The sequence below is a fragment of the Vanessa tameamea genome, chromosome 17, assembly GCF_037043105.1.
Source record: "Vanessa tameamea isolate UH-Manoa-2023 chromosome 17, ilVanTame1 primary haplotype, whole genome shotgun sequence".
Lineage (NCBI taxonomy): Eukaryota > Metazoa > Arthropoda > Insecta > Lepidoptera > Nymphalidae > Vanessa > Vanessa tameamea.
Genome location: NC_087325.1, coordinates 6914287 through 6933027, shown reverse-complemented (window position 1 = coordinate 6933027; position 18741 = coordinate 6914287). Strand labels below are relative to the sequence as shown.

General features: G+C 30.5%; 1 protein-coding gene across 1 annotated transcript in view; it reads left to right on the top strand.

Annotated features, from left to right (window-relative positions):
• The first annotated feature begins 1675 nt into the window (after window positions 1-1675).
• Window positions 1676-18741, top strand: part of LOC113400360 (cGMP-dependent protein kinase, isozyme 2 forms cD4/T1/T3A/T3B) — a 147863-nt gene continuing 130797 nt past the window's right edge. Inside the window, exon 1 of the mRNA XM_026639910.2 lies at window positions 1676-2025. The gene's annotated coding sequence lies outside the window, so the exon portion shown is untranslated. The remainder of the gene's footprint in view (window positions 2026-18741) is intronic.

The following is an 18741-nucleotide window of genomic DNA, read 5'->3' as shown; positions in this document are numbered from 1 at the left end:
AAAATATTTATACATAGCAAATGTTTATATTTATGTAAAGTATGTGATATAAGTTGAATATACTGTAATTTTAACTCATTAAGCAAATATTTATTGTCACATTTTTGGTAGAACTAACAAAACTCACAGATACATATTTCATATTTGAACGGAAGTTAAAATTAGATTTCATAAAAGGCACTGAGCTAATCTAATTATATAAACAGTTGACACATTAAATTGTCTGACACGTGCTTTTTAAATAGTTGGTAGATATGTTACACAAATACCATAATTATTGCTTATTAAAAAATATACTAGTGGTAGTGCCACACTGCATATCTTCGGGTTGCAGCCGAATGGGCCGGCACGCCCGGGGAAGTACCACTCTCTCACTTAAAATCGGCGATTTTTAAGACATTTTCTGCCTCGCACAATCACTCTGTGGAACCAGCTTTCGCCGGTTTTTCCGAACCGATACGACTTGGGAACCTTCAAGAAAAGAGCGTACTCCATCATGAAAGGCCGGCAACGCACCTGCAAGCCCCCCGGTGTTGCAGATGTCCATGAGCGGTGGTAGTCACTTTCCATCAGGTGAGCCTCCTGCTCGTTTGCCACCTCTAACATAAGAAAAAAAATATATATATATATACCTACTGGCAGAAACTTATTAAACGAAAATAAATAGCAACATAATATGGAACTATATTTAAAAATCTTAAAAAATAATAATTTTCATAACATTATTTTTGATGTTATTTTTTCGATACATTCATAAAATAAAATTAAATATTATTATTTAAAATACTTTATTCGATAAATATTTCAAGTACTACTGCTAGCGACATCTTGTGGACAATAGCCAAATGTTTATGTCACACATATTTTATCGGCACACGGTAAAGTACTCCAATTCTAAACCAAAATGTTCTTTATATCTTATCGCTTTAAGTAAATTGTTAATGTACCTAAAATCTTGTTCTTATTAAATAAGCTTACCGTCTATTAGAAATATACATCATCATTAACAGCCCATGTCATATTGCAGGACATAGGATTTTTCCATGCCACGCCACCGAGCACCGACCAGCACTTCTGCAATCTCTGCCAGCTGCCGTATAATAAGCAATTTTAGTTACAGATTTATTTTTATGAAATATATCGAATATTATCTTCGTTTTATAAATACCTAATGGTATTTTTATCATATGATATACATAATCAGTAAGTACTATTTAATTGATATATTTTTGTCAATCAAATTAGCGATTGCTCGGATAAATCACATATATATAATATGATAATTACAAAATATAAATTTACCAATATAATATAATTAAGTATATGTATTGTTTATCTTCTAAAAACTTCTACGTTTCAAATTCAAAGTAAAATTCAATGTCATTGAGTAATAAAATAAAATCTATGACTGCGAATACCTACTGATGTAAAAGGTATAAATTTTATTATATTGGTACATACTTATTTCATTATAAATATACAGTTAAAAGTAAATTAGTGGTGAGAACAGCAACTAATTGACTCATCCAGAAACTTTTCCCTTATTCACCCGTATGAAACGATGGTTAATGACGTAAATTTGTTGCGCATTCATTCATATTCACAGCGCGGCGTTTTTATTTATACCTTATACCGCTTATCGGCGCATCACGGCGGGGCTTATAGCCTTACAGTCTCTGTTTAGTTGCCATACGGGCAGCGAGGTAGCTACTCGTGTCGAGCTGCCCTCTAGCGGCGTCGTGTGCCGCTGATTCTAAGTGACCTTGACTCGGCTGTACGCCGTTCATTGGCCGCGATGCCAAGACGAGTTGCGGCTTTATCCTGTCCCTAAACTATGTTAATACTCTGACTAAATATTACCAAACCGGGAACTGTCTCGTGAGTACGCCCGCGCTTGCAGGTGGCGATTTAATTGCGCCTGTCAAAATGATGTGACAACCGAACATAACCTCTCAACTGTGTTTTATATTTTGAATGTGAACATGACGACTTGGAAAATGAGGAAGCCGTCGCGAAGTTGTCCCGGTGAGATTTACTTTCCAATTCTTACGTTCTAACTGGTCTTAAAGTTTAAGGTTATGTCATTTATACAATGTATGTATTGTTTTGAAAGCCGGCTCTGCACTGGAAACATTGCAGTTTACTCATTTACATTAAGGCAGACAAAGCAGTGATCTCTCTGCGGAATCTAAAAATAACTCGCCCAGTAATGGCGGTTAGGTTAATCAGCGTTTTACTTAAGTTAGTACCCTATTACCTCATTACTTATTGCATGAGATATTGTTGCGTTTATTTACTATGTAGGTATGCGTTAATAGTCTAAATGCAACCATGGGCGCGTTTCGTTCGGTTATTGTACGTAGTCGTTACGTTTTTAAACATAAAAATACCAGAGTTATACAGGTTATTGGTAATTCGACGTATTCCCGTGAGGAGGTGATAGAGGTGATTATTTGCAATAATTTTAACCCCCATATGCATGATGCAAAAGTGAACCATTTTTAAGTTATCACGTTTTTTAGATTTTTTCAAAATAAATCAAAAATGCAATTTCAAAAATTTATTTAAAAAAAAGTATCAATTAAAATTAAAGAGTCGTGCGGCGAAGGTGTTTGTCGAAATGGTTCGAGTGGTTCTTCGATAAATTCTTATCCTCTCAGTAATTAACAACATGGACTAGGAGTCTTTCGACATTAATTTGTCGATACTTTTTATTAAATAAATTTTTGAAGTTGCATTTTTGACTTATTTTGAAAAAATCCAAAAAACGTGATATCTTAAAAATGGTTCACTTTTGCATCATGCATATGGGGGTTAAAATTATTGCAAATAATCACCCCTATCACCTCCTCACGGGAATACGTCGAATTACCAATAATCCTGTATAAATCAAATAAAAAAGAAAATCATAGACAATATATTGTATTTATTAATAACTAAATGTGTATATGACTATTTAAATTCCGAACGTGGCTTCATAATACCTATCTTGTTTTTAGACACAATCAAACTTTTTTGATATAGCGCTTAAAAGGATATCTGGCCTTGAATTTTGATTTTATTTTTATTACATACCTACCTAGCTTATGTTAATAGAATTCGATATTTTAAAATATAATTTAAATTCTAAATTAATAATAAATTCGATGTTTTTTTTATAATTTTCGGATTAGCATAAAACATATTTGTTAAAACATTTACATGGTCGCCCTAAACATTTAATTAACAACGAAACACCGTTAGATAAAGTACATATTTCCTAATACACAAAAAAAATCTACTTTTAATGATTTACATATTATTTCGAATAATATTTTATATAATAAACTATTTCTTATTTATCCCAAATATTATTATAAAACTGTTTGTGTGTTGTTTGTATGTACTCATATTCATCTATGAAATACTCATTAACCAGCTTTCTAAACATTAAACACATTATTATAAAACAGATAGTTAATTATTGCACTTAAGTTTATTTACGAATATGTTACTTATGTAATATGTTAATTTTCTATATATACATACTTATGTCTTAGTATCTGTGTCTCTCTTTATCAATTCCACAAATGAATTAAGTTATACATTAAGTTTATAACATACCAATTTATTATATAACTACACATTGATTCATACTGTTTTTTTTTCATAGATGAAGCTGTGTTTAAAGGCTATGAATATTAATAGATTTTTATCTTAATATCTTTGATTGTGAATGTTCATGTCATTTATATAAATGTCATTTTATGTTATTTATTGTTACGAATAAAAACGTAAATGCGGTAAATAGCGCGTATATTAAATAAATTAATATGTACCGGATATATGTTTGTGATTGTATATCTTTGTGTTGGAAGCCCGAAATTTTTCTGTGACGTCAAGATAACCGCATTGCCATATCGATCTGAACGCTATAGATAAAAAAAATTGCTATCGTTAATTTCGTACGATGTTTTGCATAAGATTTTTATAACGCTATAAAAAATATAAAATACCGTATCGGTTTCGATAAGATCTTTTTCGATATTATAGTATTTATTTTTATTATGATATTACGATAGACCCAGTTATTCCATCGCCAAACATAAAAATCCACTTTAATGTATACATTTAAGTGAAATTACAATTAACCACAGAGTGGTTTCAATTGTACGGGTCGGTTTATTGACAGAACATGTTTTGTTTTATTCTTTTTACAGTTCCAATGATACAACTTCGATGTCTATTGGGTCCTTTGTCTTCATGTTTTAAAAAAAAAAAAAAAGGATGATGGAACGTGAATATAAACTTAACTGCTTAACTTAGAAACGAATATCATGGTTACGGACGCCTTTTTTCTCGAATCCCTTTACTTACCATTTCGAAATGGTTATTAGACCTCTCTCAATTGTTTTTTTTTTCGTAGGTTGCCCTCTCGGGTGCCCATGAGATAAGGGTAAAAAAATACAGTATAAGTCTTTCGGAGGCACATGACAATGGAGCCCCGGGCATGTATCCCGTGTTCTCTTATAGTACAGGCGGTAATTATGGTTACATTTATGTATAATAATAAATATAAAATTTCTAATGTCTGGTGTGATATTTTTATCGTCACGTGAGAATAAATCATGATCTGATCCAGCTGATATTATATCGCACCTTTAAAGTAAAACCGTTTCTAAACAAAATTATAAAACTTTAAAGGAGAGACAATGTTAGGAAAAAGTCACTGTTTTTTTATTATGTTTGATTACAGCGTTCTATAAGACGTTTAATGAGGTTCTATGTTAGATCTCTGTTTACATTATGGTATGTGATTTGAAAAAAAAATACATTTTTTTATTTATTTGTGTGTATTTTAGATAGATGGCATTGAAGAAATTTTCGTTTAGCATCGATTTTACTTTAAAGGTGCAATTATTTTAAAAACATATTTGTTCTTACCACGACAAGATAACTTTACAACGTCTCACTGAAAACGATCGGTACCAGATCTAAATATTAGTTATGAAATAATAATTTTATAATATTTAAAGGTCATTCGAATTACGTTCTAGTATTTCTGCTAATATATAAAACGACAAGCTCATTTAATATTAGAACTTCGTCTATTAATTAAAATGCTCATTTGCAAATAATTCCCTTTGAGTAAACAAAAATACCAATTACGAAGAGCAAGGCCATTGCGATCGATATCAACATTCCGCAGTTATAAATCTTCGTTACGAGTCAAAATATTCTAATAATATCCATAATGTATGAATTAATTCAATTTTTTTTTGGATACTGAAATGAACGCAAATAAATTGGAAATATATTATATTTTTCTCTGGAGTTGGATGTTGGATTGATTTTATTATTCACTTAGCCCTTATGCTACTTAATTGGGGTCAGTGAACTGTGTTTTTTACTATCTGTATCTCTAGTCATATCCTCAGTTATCTCAATTCATTTGTTAGCTCTAACACAGTCTCATCCTTATTTTTCGGTATTACAGGAAGAGTTACACCTAATAATCGTGCTATATTTATTATTATAACGTTAAATAAAAATTATAAATAATATTATTTATTATAAATAATATTTTAATATTCCAAATTCGCAACATCTACATTACTCGGCATATAATTCGTGCGTAACATGTACGTTTAGTGACCATTGCTTCTATTTAAAAAAAGAACTACATAATAAATTTCTCCTGAACGAAATAGTGCGACCATCATACGAACTCTTTAAATCGTAATATCATTAAGACATCAAATCGTCAACAACCATTAAAACTGTTTACGCTTCATTTATTATCTAAGGTCAAACATGAATATAACTATCTTTCCCTACTTCAAGACTTTAATGTTATAAATATTTACAAATAAATAATTTTAACGAGATCCTTAACGAAAGGAAGTTTAGCATTAAAACCGAATTATGTTTACAAAAATTTTGTTCGAAATATTTCCAAACGTCGAAATTAAAGATTAGTTTGTTTACAAAAAATCTCAATATAACCTCTTACTAATACATCATTAAAAAAAACTGATTCGGCTTTGCATGTGGAATATTACATAAAACTCTTATTGTATATTCGTTGTGTAAGTTGGCCAAAAATGTATAATAAAGCCATTATGTCTTGGTAAAAAGCAATTACATTAGAATAGGTTTAGTTGAACTTAAAGTTAGAAGGGGTCCATCGGCCCCTTGAAACTCTTGCAATATACTTTTTTCGTGCATCTCTACATTTCAAAACATGTTTATATTACAAGTAAAATAAAAGTCTTTTCATGTATTATTATTTTTTTTCATTATTTGAATTTCATCCAATAAATACAGGTTTTTCACGATGATTTCCTTCATCACCGAACACGAGATTCTAAATACAATTTAAGCACATAAAAACTTAGTTCTTGCATGAACTCATAATCTTCGGTTAAGGTTTATATGTTCTAACAACTGTGCCATCTCGGCTTTATAGAAATTACAAGCCATTCAATATATGAGTTTTATATTATGCAATTCTAATATCTGCACGTAAATGAAACTCTATTATTTTAACATACAAGAAATAATTGATACGAAGTCACTTTATATGCGGGTTGCATTGTTTTTTTTTTTCTCGACTTACGCTATTTGTGATAATGTTTATGATAAGTTAAAATTATTAGTTCATCGATATTTAAAACATTTTATTTGATTTGTAATGTATGTTAGTTAGTGTTAGTGGTAGCTTTAACTTTAATTCAACGCTGATATGATTTATATAATTCAAAAGCGATTTTATAAGCCTACTTGAATAAAGAATATTTTGATTTTGAGTTTGTTTCACTTATTATTTTAGAAGTAGTTGAAATTTTAAATAATGGTTCAGTTGCGATGACTATGAAATTTTATAAGCATGACCAGGGGGCAATTCTACTAACTTTTAACAGTTATTATATTACGTTCCCGAATCTATTTTGATACAAATTCGAATATCACTCACCAAAACCTCAGCATAATCGTAATTGAAGGCCAATTCATTTATTTATATCAGTTAGAATACGATCCCGATTATATTCCGATCGAACTTCGGCCGAACCGCATCTGGATCGTTGTGCTGTAGAACAGGTAAACGGCTGATCGATTTCATTGTTAGTAGAATAATTGGTATCCTTGGTAAACAGAATTGTCTCCAGACGATATCCTCAACAAAACAGTAAGACAAGATTGTTTTATATATCAAATAAACTAGCTTAACTCTAAAAATGTTTTTTATATACACCAAAATAACTCAAAGCTAGAACACAAAAACAATTCTCCACTTTGGAAAGTGAACGTGTTTTCTCATATAAATGGCGTTAATGTGCTGCAGCACTAATTCAACTTTATAGTTACGCCAGATTTATCGCTCGACTTTGAAAATTCGTATCTTTGCCTCGTTATTGCATCTGTTGCAACAGATATTTCTATATATTACTTTTAACTTTATTTTAACGACCATTTGTGTTGGGATTGGATTGTTTAGTATTTTCAAAAACATAAGTAATCTTTTTTCATTAGTACAGTATAAAGTGTTATTATTGTAACTATAATTTATTTAATTATATACATACATTTCTAACTTGTTACTAATACTGTGAAGCGCAGCTAATTTTTTAATAATTCTAAAACCGGAACTCTAAACGGAGTCCTCCGTTTGGTATAAGTTTTATGTAGATTAGTTTAGCCTTTTTTCACTTAGGCATTACAAAAAAAAAATACCCCTCATTACCTGCATTTTACAAGTCCACTAACAAATATTACTCTATTATATAAGTATTATAGTTTTGAAGTTTGCTAGTTGATGTTGTACACCACATTTTGCTTAAGCTTTGTTTTGCAGTAGTCTACAAAATAAAATTTAAAAAAGATATTACGTTTGTCTTAATTCAATGAAGTGTTTAAAGAATGTCAGTAGTGTAATATTATATATCAACAAAGTTGAATTTAATATTGACAATTTAGTGATCACTGTAGTTTTTGGAAACTCAGATTATATAATTTTTAAATATTTACCTATTTCTACATACGAGTATATACGATTACATTTTTAAATAACCTAATTGTATCCAATCAATAGCTACAGTCGACGTTGGCATGAATAATGCAACTATGCAAAAAATGTATGTAATTCTTTTGTACACGTGACTTGGTTGAAATAGCAGTTGTTCGAGGTACCAGCGCGTATCGAATAACAAGCAAGACTCTAATATATATAATACGATTATATTAAATATTAGGAAATCAAATCACAACTATACTTATATTATAAATATGAAAATAAATACTGTCTTTCGGTCTGTTACGCTTTCACGGCCAAACCAGTGAATCGAATTTGATGAATTGTATGAAGCTTGACGGCTACTTTTTTATATCTAACACCTGATGTCAACCCCCAAAACGCGAAAGATACCGCGCGCGACAACTAGTTACATAATATGCCGTTGTCAACTTTTAGAACCTATGAATCGTAAGCATTTTATAGTCAATTTCGGTATACGAACGGATTTGTTAATAACTCAGCTATATTGTGCACCTCTAAGAGTTTATGATCAATATATCTTTAATTATAATAGAACTCTATTACACTTAACTACTTATTTCCACTTTAATTTTACTTCCAAAATTCCGATAAGTTTCGTCGACGTTTATAAAGATTTTTTTTCTCAAATCCATAGTGAATATCATAGATTAATCAAGCACGCGACCAATGATATTACGTCAATTTGCTGTAAAATATTGTTTATTTCGCTTTTTTCCTCTTTTGGTCGGAATAGAGTATAAAGCAATTTATAATATATTTTGTTATATAATATGTGCTAATAAACACAGTCTTGTAACCACAATTGCTTGTTTCGAAAACAAATGGATTGCGAGTCTATTTAGTTTCATAAAAATTATAATATTGGTTTCGTGTCTTGGGATCACGTAGTCAAAATTTCTCAATTTGTAACCATTACGAAGTGTAAACGCGACCTTCTGATGTCCTGTTCGTTGTAGATTCAACGTTTCATTGCATAACACTTGTGTGAGCTAAATTTAAACAAATCCTCATAATTTTAAAGCTCAATGGTATATGGATTCGATTGGTAAAAGCTATTTTTCGAACCTGGGAGCAATTCCACTAATTTATAACAGTTAAAAAACGTTCCTGATTTTATTCTGATAATATTTTGAATGTAATGTATATTGAATCATAACTAAAGGTCATTTGTAAAGATTACGTACGAGATTCTCTTCCGATCCAATTTCGGCCGAACTGCAACTAGAATTTTGTGTTGGTTGAGTAGGAACAGCTAAACCGTATCGATTTTGTTTAGTAGAATTGCTCCCTCAGTTCTTTTTACTTTTACTCCCATTATTACCCACTATACGTTTGGCACTAAATAATTATTTTTAATTTCATTTCTTCTTATTAAATGTATTATTCTTTATGTAGTTACCATATATATCAAATTTAAATTGAGCTAACATTGATTTTAGTCCACAGATATACCATAACTTCAGGCTAATATTTTTTTATATAGTCGTATATATGTCTCACAGTATAAAACTAATCTTTTGCGTATAAACAATAGTATTATATGTTTCGTATCAATATTTCTCGTTAAAACACGTTATAATTACATACTGATTGTCTAGATCTATTCATTCGATAAGGCGCGACCCTCAGCGTTAAAATTTTAGTATTTTTTTTTTTTTAGTTTAATAAAATTTTTCTTATTTGTATATTTGTGCTGTCTTTACTCTTAGTGTCTCACACACACACACACACTAACACATATTGTAAGTACAAGCGTCACCCATACTATTGCACGACGATAATAAATAATTGTATGTGTAGTGGAGGGGCACGCCTTTGAGAGTGAATAGACCTATAAACCTATACGAAAATGTTAATTACTTTTTAATGTTTTTTTTATTTTATTTATACGTGTGTTGCCATTTAAAACAGCTGAAATTATAGTCTATTATTTAAAATAATCAACTATAATAATAAATATAGATATTATGATAGGAAATTACGTAATTTTTTTTTGGACGATGACATAAGTTATTGTTGTCTTAAGTTTAGAAAAGATATGTGATACTAATATTATCTGACAGTAAATGATAAGTTTTATAAGGAAATAGATACTCAATAAACGACGTCAAATATCAAAATTGTTTTATGAAAAATCGTGAATTATTGTAGTACTAAAATCGTCTATTTAAATATAATACAATGAAATTCCAATATCAAAATTATTGTTTTTTAATTTCTATTCGGCAGAGAAATATAGCGACGTTTAAAAAAAAAAAAAGATTTAAGAATTGAGAACAAAAATAAGTATGTAAATATGAAAAATCCTTATTAAACATTTTCTGTATTAGAGCAAATAAATATAGTACTTGTTAGAATTGTGCCCAGCACCAAAAGAAGTATTCTGTAAGAAAAATTCGAAACTCACCGTAGAACTAAAACTTCTATGATACACGTATCAAAATGGCGTGTCACTGTAAGTAGTTTATAAATATTCCACGATGTGAATTCTTACAGAATTGCACTGCTGATTGCAATATGACGTATAACTTAATTATGTTGTTAAGTAAAAGTTTGTAAGATCATGACGTCACAGTTCAATCTAGTTTTATAGATATATAAAATGCTTTTATGTTTTATGCTTGTATTCATTCTTTGTGAGTGTGAAAAAGCAAGTTATATTATTAAGTAGGTATGTTCAAGTAAATACAGCTTAATAGAGAGTTTTACCTGACAATAAAACTTACCTATTATTTTTCCTTAAGACATCCGGAATCCATCTTGAGTCAAGCACCTGTCTTTTTAGCGATTTTCAGCTTAGCGACTTCCTCCCTTCGTACTTCCCGCGCCACTATCGCTTTTGGCGGCACTAATGTGCGCACTTTTTTCGGCACCAACTTTTAACTTCATTATTAACTCGAGATGCACCAGGTAGAAATTACCTGGATTCCGAATGTCTTAAGGAAAAATAATAGGTAAGTTTTATTGTAAGGTAAAACTCTATTATTTATTCCATGTCGACATCCGGAATCCATCTTGAGTGACGTGTTTGTTATCTCCTGGTGATGACTAAAATGACGATGGTATAATGTGTTATTAATTGAAATATTATATATATACATATTATATACAATTACTTTAATCACAAAATATATATAATATTAATCGCAAAATATAAATAAGTTTAGCGAATCGGATTAAAATAATTTGATAAAGAAACATTCTTAGCATTCATATCAGATTGTTTCAAGACCACTTTTTGGTAATATTTTATCAATAGTAAAGTCCTCGATCCAATTAAGAGATGCTACCGCAGACCGTACGCAGCCTGGGGATGCTTCCACGCCTGCTTCCCTCAAAACTGATTTCACCCAACCTCCAATCACAGTCCTTGATGCAGCCTTAGGATTTCCTCTTGTTGTAATGAATAACTCAATCAAATTTCCAGATATGTGACGACGTTCGTTGGAGAGATGTATCATACAACGAATCCAATAAACGCAATCCCAAGGTTTGCTTGGATGTTTGAACAGTTTCCATCCCGACTGGCTATAATTTACGCTGTCCGTTTTAGATCCAAAACGAAGCCAAAAAATAATAGCATTATTTTGCTCAATATATCTGCCTTCCTCAATACTTAGCACAGTCAAATCATGGACTCTGCGTCCGGATGACAAAAGAAGTAGGATTGCTGCTCGTCTTGATACTTGACACAAGTTTGTTTAATCTGGAGTATAATTGTTCAGGTATTGTATTAACATTTTAATGAATTGATCAATAATTTGTACAACTTTAGTTAATATTATTTTATGGGATAACATTTAATACTGGCATGTAACACTATTTCTTATTTTAAAAATGATTGAGCTGTCATAAGGAAAACAATTGGATGATTGTGAGGGATTGTAAAGAAATATAGAGAGATTGGAGCCTCATTGTAAAACATAATTTTATTTTGCCATCCCGAACTACTGAAATTACACCGTGATTTATATGGTACACAATAAAACAAAGTATTACTTAATAATTTAGTTCCATCATTTATAAAGTTAATAAACGAATAAAAAGTGCTTTATTGTATTTTGTGACCTAAAATGTAACAAATAGTTTAACTAAAAGAAATAAAGATTAACGGTATCGTGATAATCTAGCAACTAGTAACGAACTTCATGAATATTAATTTTCTATTAATTGCGATTGTAATCGCGTCCTTTGATGTTACGCAAGGTGAAGCATTGGACCATGCCAAGTTACGGATTGATAATTTAAATTCAATCGTTGAATTCGCAAAACTCGATATTATTATGTACCCGACAACGTTGAAAAACCTTCATAAATACAAATGAACCTTCTCTTGTACAATCGACATTGCAGTTAGAATCGATCATTCAATTATGATCCTTATTTTTAAAAGAATAAAAACTAACGTGCATGAAAATTATGTCCGTGTTGAACATTCGTGTCGACGGTAATCGCAAATAATGACGGTGAGATAAACTTGTATCCGAAGCCTTTGCAGAATATTAAGTTGGAATAATTAATTATTTAGAATTTTCTTTATATTTGAAAAAAATTAAGCATTTGCGAGTGATTTGTTATAAGATTTGGAAATATTTATAAAAAATGCGGAAAATCAAAAAAATATTACGTTTGTCTGTACACATAGATATTGTAAAAAATATATATACTATTTTTGATCTCTCTTTCTCTGTATACATTTATCGTTGAATTATAATACCTACGTAGTAAGACCAAGTGAGGATGGACTAAATTAAAATATTCGTTAATTGACAATAAATAATTTTATTTAAAATCAGCATCTAGAAGGTGACTTTTTATAACAAGTGTTGTTTTATAGCAATTTACATTTTATATTAATTACTTAAATAATCATAATGCTATTTCTAATCAAGTGATATTCTAATTTTAAGGTCAATGGACTAATGGATCTTTTATTTGTATTAAATAATTGTCCTTAATGCACGCTTACAAAATAAGCTATTAGTGTTAATTGCCGTATGCTTTATTATTCCGAAATAATAAAAATCAAAGCGCCCGATAAATTTTATTGTGATATTTCGAAATTAACATAGTGCGAATTACCATTAAAATTTAATGTACGTACTTTTATATATTTAACGATTTACGAGTTGAGTACTTAATTGTTGTTTTTATTATATTTGCATTTATATTCTATAATAACTCACTCCATATTACATTAGTTATGTTGTATGTAGGCGAACGGGAAAATGGTCGACCTGATCACCTGATAGTCACAACCGCCCGTAGTCATTGGCGTTGTAAATATTACCTATTCCTTACATAACTTGGGAACTAAGATGTCCCTTGCGCCTGTAGTTACACCGACTCACTGATCCTCCAAACCGAAAAACGACAATACTAAGTATAGTTGTTTGGTAGAATAGATGATGAGTGGGTGTTACATATCCAAGGTATGCATGAAGCGTAAACTTCAAAAGATAAATGTAAAGAAATAAAAATATAGACTTTGATATGCCGCTTCTTAATATATATTTGATAATTCTAGAAATTGTCACATATTTACTACAAATTACCAGGAAAGAGCATAAGCTAGTTGCCAATTATTTTGTGGAAAAAATGTACCGATACTTTTTTAGACACAGGATCGCAGAAATATTTCGTTGTAAAATTTTAACAAAAACTTACGCCATTTTATATGTTTAAAAGTAATGACACGTTAGACGAAAATCACTTGAATTGTAACGATCGCCTCCAGCTCATAAATATATGTATATATACATTGTTAACAATAAATTAAGAAAAAAAAAACCCGTTTATTATAATCTGCCGCTTTTAATAATTTTGTATTCCTTTCCAAACCGGTAGTAGATTTTTGTTAATCTATAATAACTTAAGTGAATTCTATATTTAATGATTTGGGAATTTGACCTTGACTCGCGAAATGTCGAAAACCGACTTAAGTTGATACGGTATTATGATGTGCGTGTCCTTCAAATATTATCATTATTATGGTCAGTTTCGCATATTAATAACGGTTCACGATCGTTTTCTGCGGTGGGTTTCGAGTTAGTTCTTACGGAATAGCCCTACTGTTTTACGTAATGTGGCATTTGGCCAGTTGGCTATTATTTGTTAGTTTTGGCTACGTGACAGACTTTGTTCCTATCGGGATATAAATTATACGATTGCGAACATTGACGTTATTTAACAGAATTTCGGTACTTGAAATTGTAATTTATTTTAATCGGTACAAAAGTTAGTCATTTAAATATATTAAATGTTTGTAACGAAAACTATTTACAGTTCCATGTTCTGTTCATGTGGTAGTTTTTTTGGCCCCTATACTAGCCGACACGCCTGGATTTTGAAATTCACATACAAAGTATAAGTACAAAAGAGTTTCAATTAATATGATTTTCTCTTACAAAATCAATGAATAATGTTAATATTAAGGAGACCTTCATTAATTTTCAACTTCAATGTACCATTTCGCGTAGGTTTTGCCGTCGGATTGTGAGAGTTAGGGTATGGCGAGCAGACCTGTGTTTGCGCAAACACTTATCCACTATCTTGTCCTACGTTGGCTGGTCACCCTTGAGATTTGCACAGATTAATGTTAAAACAAAATTATCTTTCTTTTCTATCAGGTCATAAGCGAAGCGGCGATTAGAATTAATTTTATCTTATTAAATCGACGTTTTCTTAGTGTCATTTTATAATTTGAAATGTAATAATAATTTACAAAAACATCATTTTTTTACAATGAATACTTAACGGTTTTATTCATGGAGTAGGTATTTTTAATTATATTTAATTTTTATATTTCGATGAAAAATGTTTAATCTTTGTCATTCCAAGTGCAAATTAGCTTCAAAGAAAGAGACAAAATACATGTACCTAATATAAATAATTATGTTATTATATTTTTAATACATAATATCTTAGTTGAAATATACAGTTCCTTGCTATTCGTAGCTGCAATTGTATGTGTACTATATCAAGAGTGTTTGATCTTTAAGCGTTTATCGCCTGAGTGATCATTTTCGCTGGCATGTTTGCTTATCTTACGGGTTTCTGTGATGTTTAATATCGGGGCGGGTTTCTGTTTGTATTACTTTTTTTTAGGTTTTACCTAAAAAAAAGTAATACTACATTAAAAATATTCCATGAAGGGTGGACTTATTTCTAAGCGATAGTATTAAAATTATTATAACTTAGAAATTCTTATAAATAGTTGATTAAATAGTTTCACTAATGCTGTCAAATGTTGACCCGACACTAAAACCAAAATCACAATGTCTGTCAAATAGATAGGTACCACACTTTCATCAATATATTCTACCGCCAAGCCATACTTAGAATTGTTGTGGGCCGATTTTAAGGTTGATTGGGTTAATTACAGGCACAAAGGATATTACATCTCATTTCCTAAGGTTGGTAGCATTGGCGATGTAAGGAATCTTTAAAATTTCTTACGGCGCCAATGTCTATGGGCAGTGTTGACCACTTACCATCAGGTGGTAATAATGTGATCACTGAAAACTACTTCAAACACTTATCACAAATATCGCTGGGTATATGAAACTTTAAATATGTTCAAATACAGGTCGAAGACTTTTCCAATGATACTAAATTAAATATATACAAGTATTTTATTACATGAATACGTTGAAGATCTTTTTTTCTTTATTTTCTTAATAATATAATGATATACATATGTTTTCATATTAAGTTTAATTCTATTCGTTGGTTAACGAATGTATTTGGTTTGGTTTCGGTAAAGTTTTTGAAGATCACTACAGGGGAGCTTGCGTGTGTCATTAAACTGTACAATTGTTCCTACATATACTCGTATAGCTGAGACGTATACCTACGCAAACCTGCCACATACTCTTGTTCGTAAGGTGACGACAACATAAATTATTGTACAAAAAACATCCCTCATTAATTCTTTTAAATCTGTATTAAAAATAATTTCAGGCTTGTTACAACGAGTTGCTACTAAATAAATAATAATTTAATGTGAGCATATTAATTGAAATTCTGGTATTTCTACTTTCTACTCCTAAAAGTCTATCCTAGTATCATAGATATTACCAAAAACTGAAGAGCTCCTAAAGCCATAAGGGGGTAGTATGCACGTCTCGTACAACTTATACGCAAACATATATATACTTACCCACACCCACACAAACATGAAACATACAACTAACACACACATTTACACACACACACACAAACAAACACACATTCATTCTCCTTATCCTTGATTGTTTTTATTTCATTATGCATAATTTGCTTAAGTTCTCATATGTATAATTTAGCTTTAAGAAGTAAATAATGGAAGAGCACGCTGGTTCGTTGTGGCACAGGCTTTTGCTTATCACAAGAACCAGGGAAGTAATTTTTATCTGTAAATCATTTTTTATCAATAAAGCATATTATTATTTATTATAGATGCAAAAGTAACCGTGTCGCTCTTTCACGGTCAAAACACTGGTCCGTATTTGATTAAAATTTGCTATGAATGATCTGATCTCCAAGGAAGTAAAAAGACTACTATTTTATGCCTAATAGCTAATGAAAAATCCCTAAAACGCGACCATAACCGCGGGTGACAACTAGTATATTGATAAATATGTTTTTCTTAGTTACCCAAGAATATGAAATAGAACAATTATCACAAAAAACACAACTTAAATTTTTGCTATACATCATGCGAATAGAAAAGAATATATTGGTCGCAAGAACCGCATTGTTATCATATATATATATATATATTTTCTATTATATATATATATATAATAGAATAGTATAATAAACGCGTATTAGGTGTATTGGTGACTGAACGGGTTACGTTTGCGCTGACCTTGATTGCATGCATTTGCATTGGTAATTTGACTTTGCAAGATTAACAGCAGAAGCGACAATACATACCGTATAACTGTAATACAATATTTAATTGATTCTATTGGATAGTTAAGAGTTCAGTATATGAGACTGTCACGAGTTTAAAGTTAGAACACGGGTCGAGCGGATAAAAAAATATATATTTAATTTTTTTGTCAAGAAATTGTCGGAGGTCTGGGTTACATGTTAACACTTCTATAACTCGGAAGTCATTGTTCCTGCGTCTGAATTTTCATTGGTAGGTAATGGAATATAGAGTTCAGCTGTGTTTGCGCATACGACATTACACTACAGTAAGTCTTATATTGTTCACGATTATACACATCGTAAACAGAAATTTATGTTATGAAATAAATAAATCACTGAACACGCAATGACACGAAAAACAAATGAAAACTAAATTTTGCGTTAAGATTCCCGTCTTATTTTTATAAATTTTTGATTTATAAAAATCATCATATTGAAGTTACAAAAAAGGGAAAATAAAAATGTATACAATAATGGCTTAATTCTAATTTTTTTTATCAATCATTTACAACGACAAAATAAAAAGCTTGTATAAAGAAAACCATTTTCTTAAATGCTTAAAATGAGAACATTTTATTTATAATTAATTGTATCTATTATAACTTTATTGTTATAAAATAGTATTAAAGTTTATATAATTTTAGTAGGTTTATTTCTAAATGTTCAAATGCAACTAACAATTTATAAATCTCTGGTGCGCGTTCTTTCGTCGGTACATCAGTGGGCGCTTTATTAGAGCGGATAAAAATAGAAATAAACTGTTGTCAATTACAAAATGTAATAAGTCCTCTATTTATTGTCGGTGAATGTCAAACGAAATTGCTATAGGAAAAAAGATTAGGAACTTGCTTTGACCCATTGTTATATAAGGTTTGTTTTAATTTGACGCCCACCTATCAAATATTCTACCGCTAAACAGGAATACCTAGTGTATCTAGAGACACAAGGGACATACAATCTTAGTTCCCGTGGTTAGTGGCGCATTGTGAATGTTGGTTAGTATTAGACCACATACCATCAGGTCCAGGATCTAGCCTCTGAATAAATAAAGAAATATATTTCAGGGAGACACGATAAATTAACTATTACAGTTATTGTTTACCTTAACCCATAGGCATTAGCACTGCAAGATATATAAATCAATCAACCAACAACTGAGCTGTTCTGAGATCCCTCGTGCCTGTAATTATACTGGACCCTTCGAACCGGAACTCAACAATACATATTGATCCTTGGTGCTAGAATAATTGATGAGTGGATACTCAGACGGTCATGCGAAGCCCTATTACAGAGCGCAATTATCTTATTCATCCAAAACATGAATTACCTTAGGTTGATATGTTATACTAATATTACAAATGCGAAAGTAACTCTGTCTGTTACACTTTTACGGGCAAATCAATTAACTTAATTTTATGAAATTTGATATGAAGCAAGCTTGAACTCCAAGGAAGGACATAGGCTACTTTCTTTATGACGATCAACCTCAAAAAATGAGCGAAGCCGCAGGGAACAACTAGTTGTAAATATAAATGGGGATAGCCCGGTGATTGGTGGAATTTGAACACGCAATATAGGATTGTCCTTTGCCATTGGTCTACAACATTTTAACAATACTTATGCATCACGTCAATAATAACAAATGTTTCAAATTATATGATAATACTACCAAAAAAAGATATTAAGGAAATGTTTTTTTTTTTTTATATTTTATCTCATTTTTCGTTTATAGATAGCGTATTGCTTTCTGCTTTCCGTCTTTATCTTTTAACAGATAATGTTGTTTT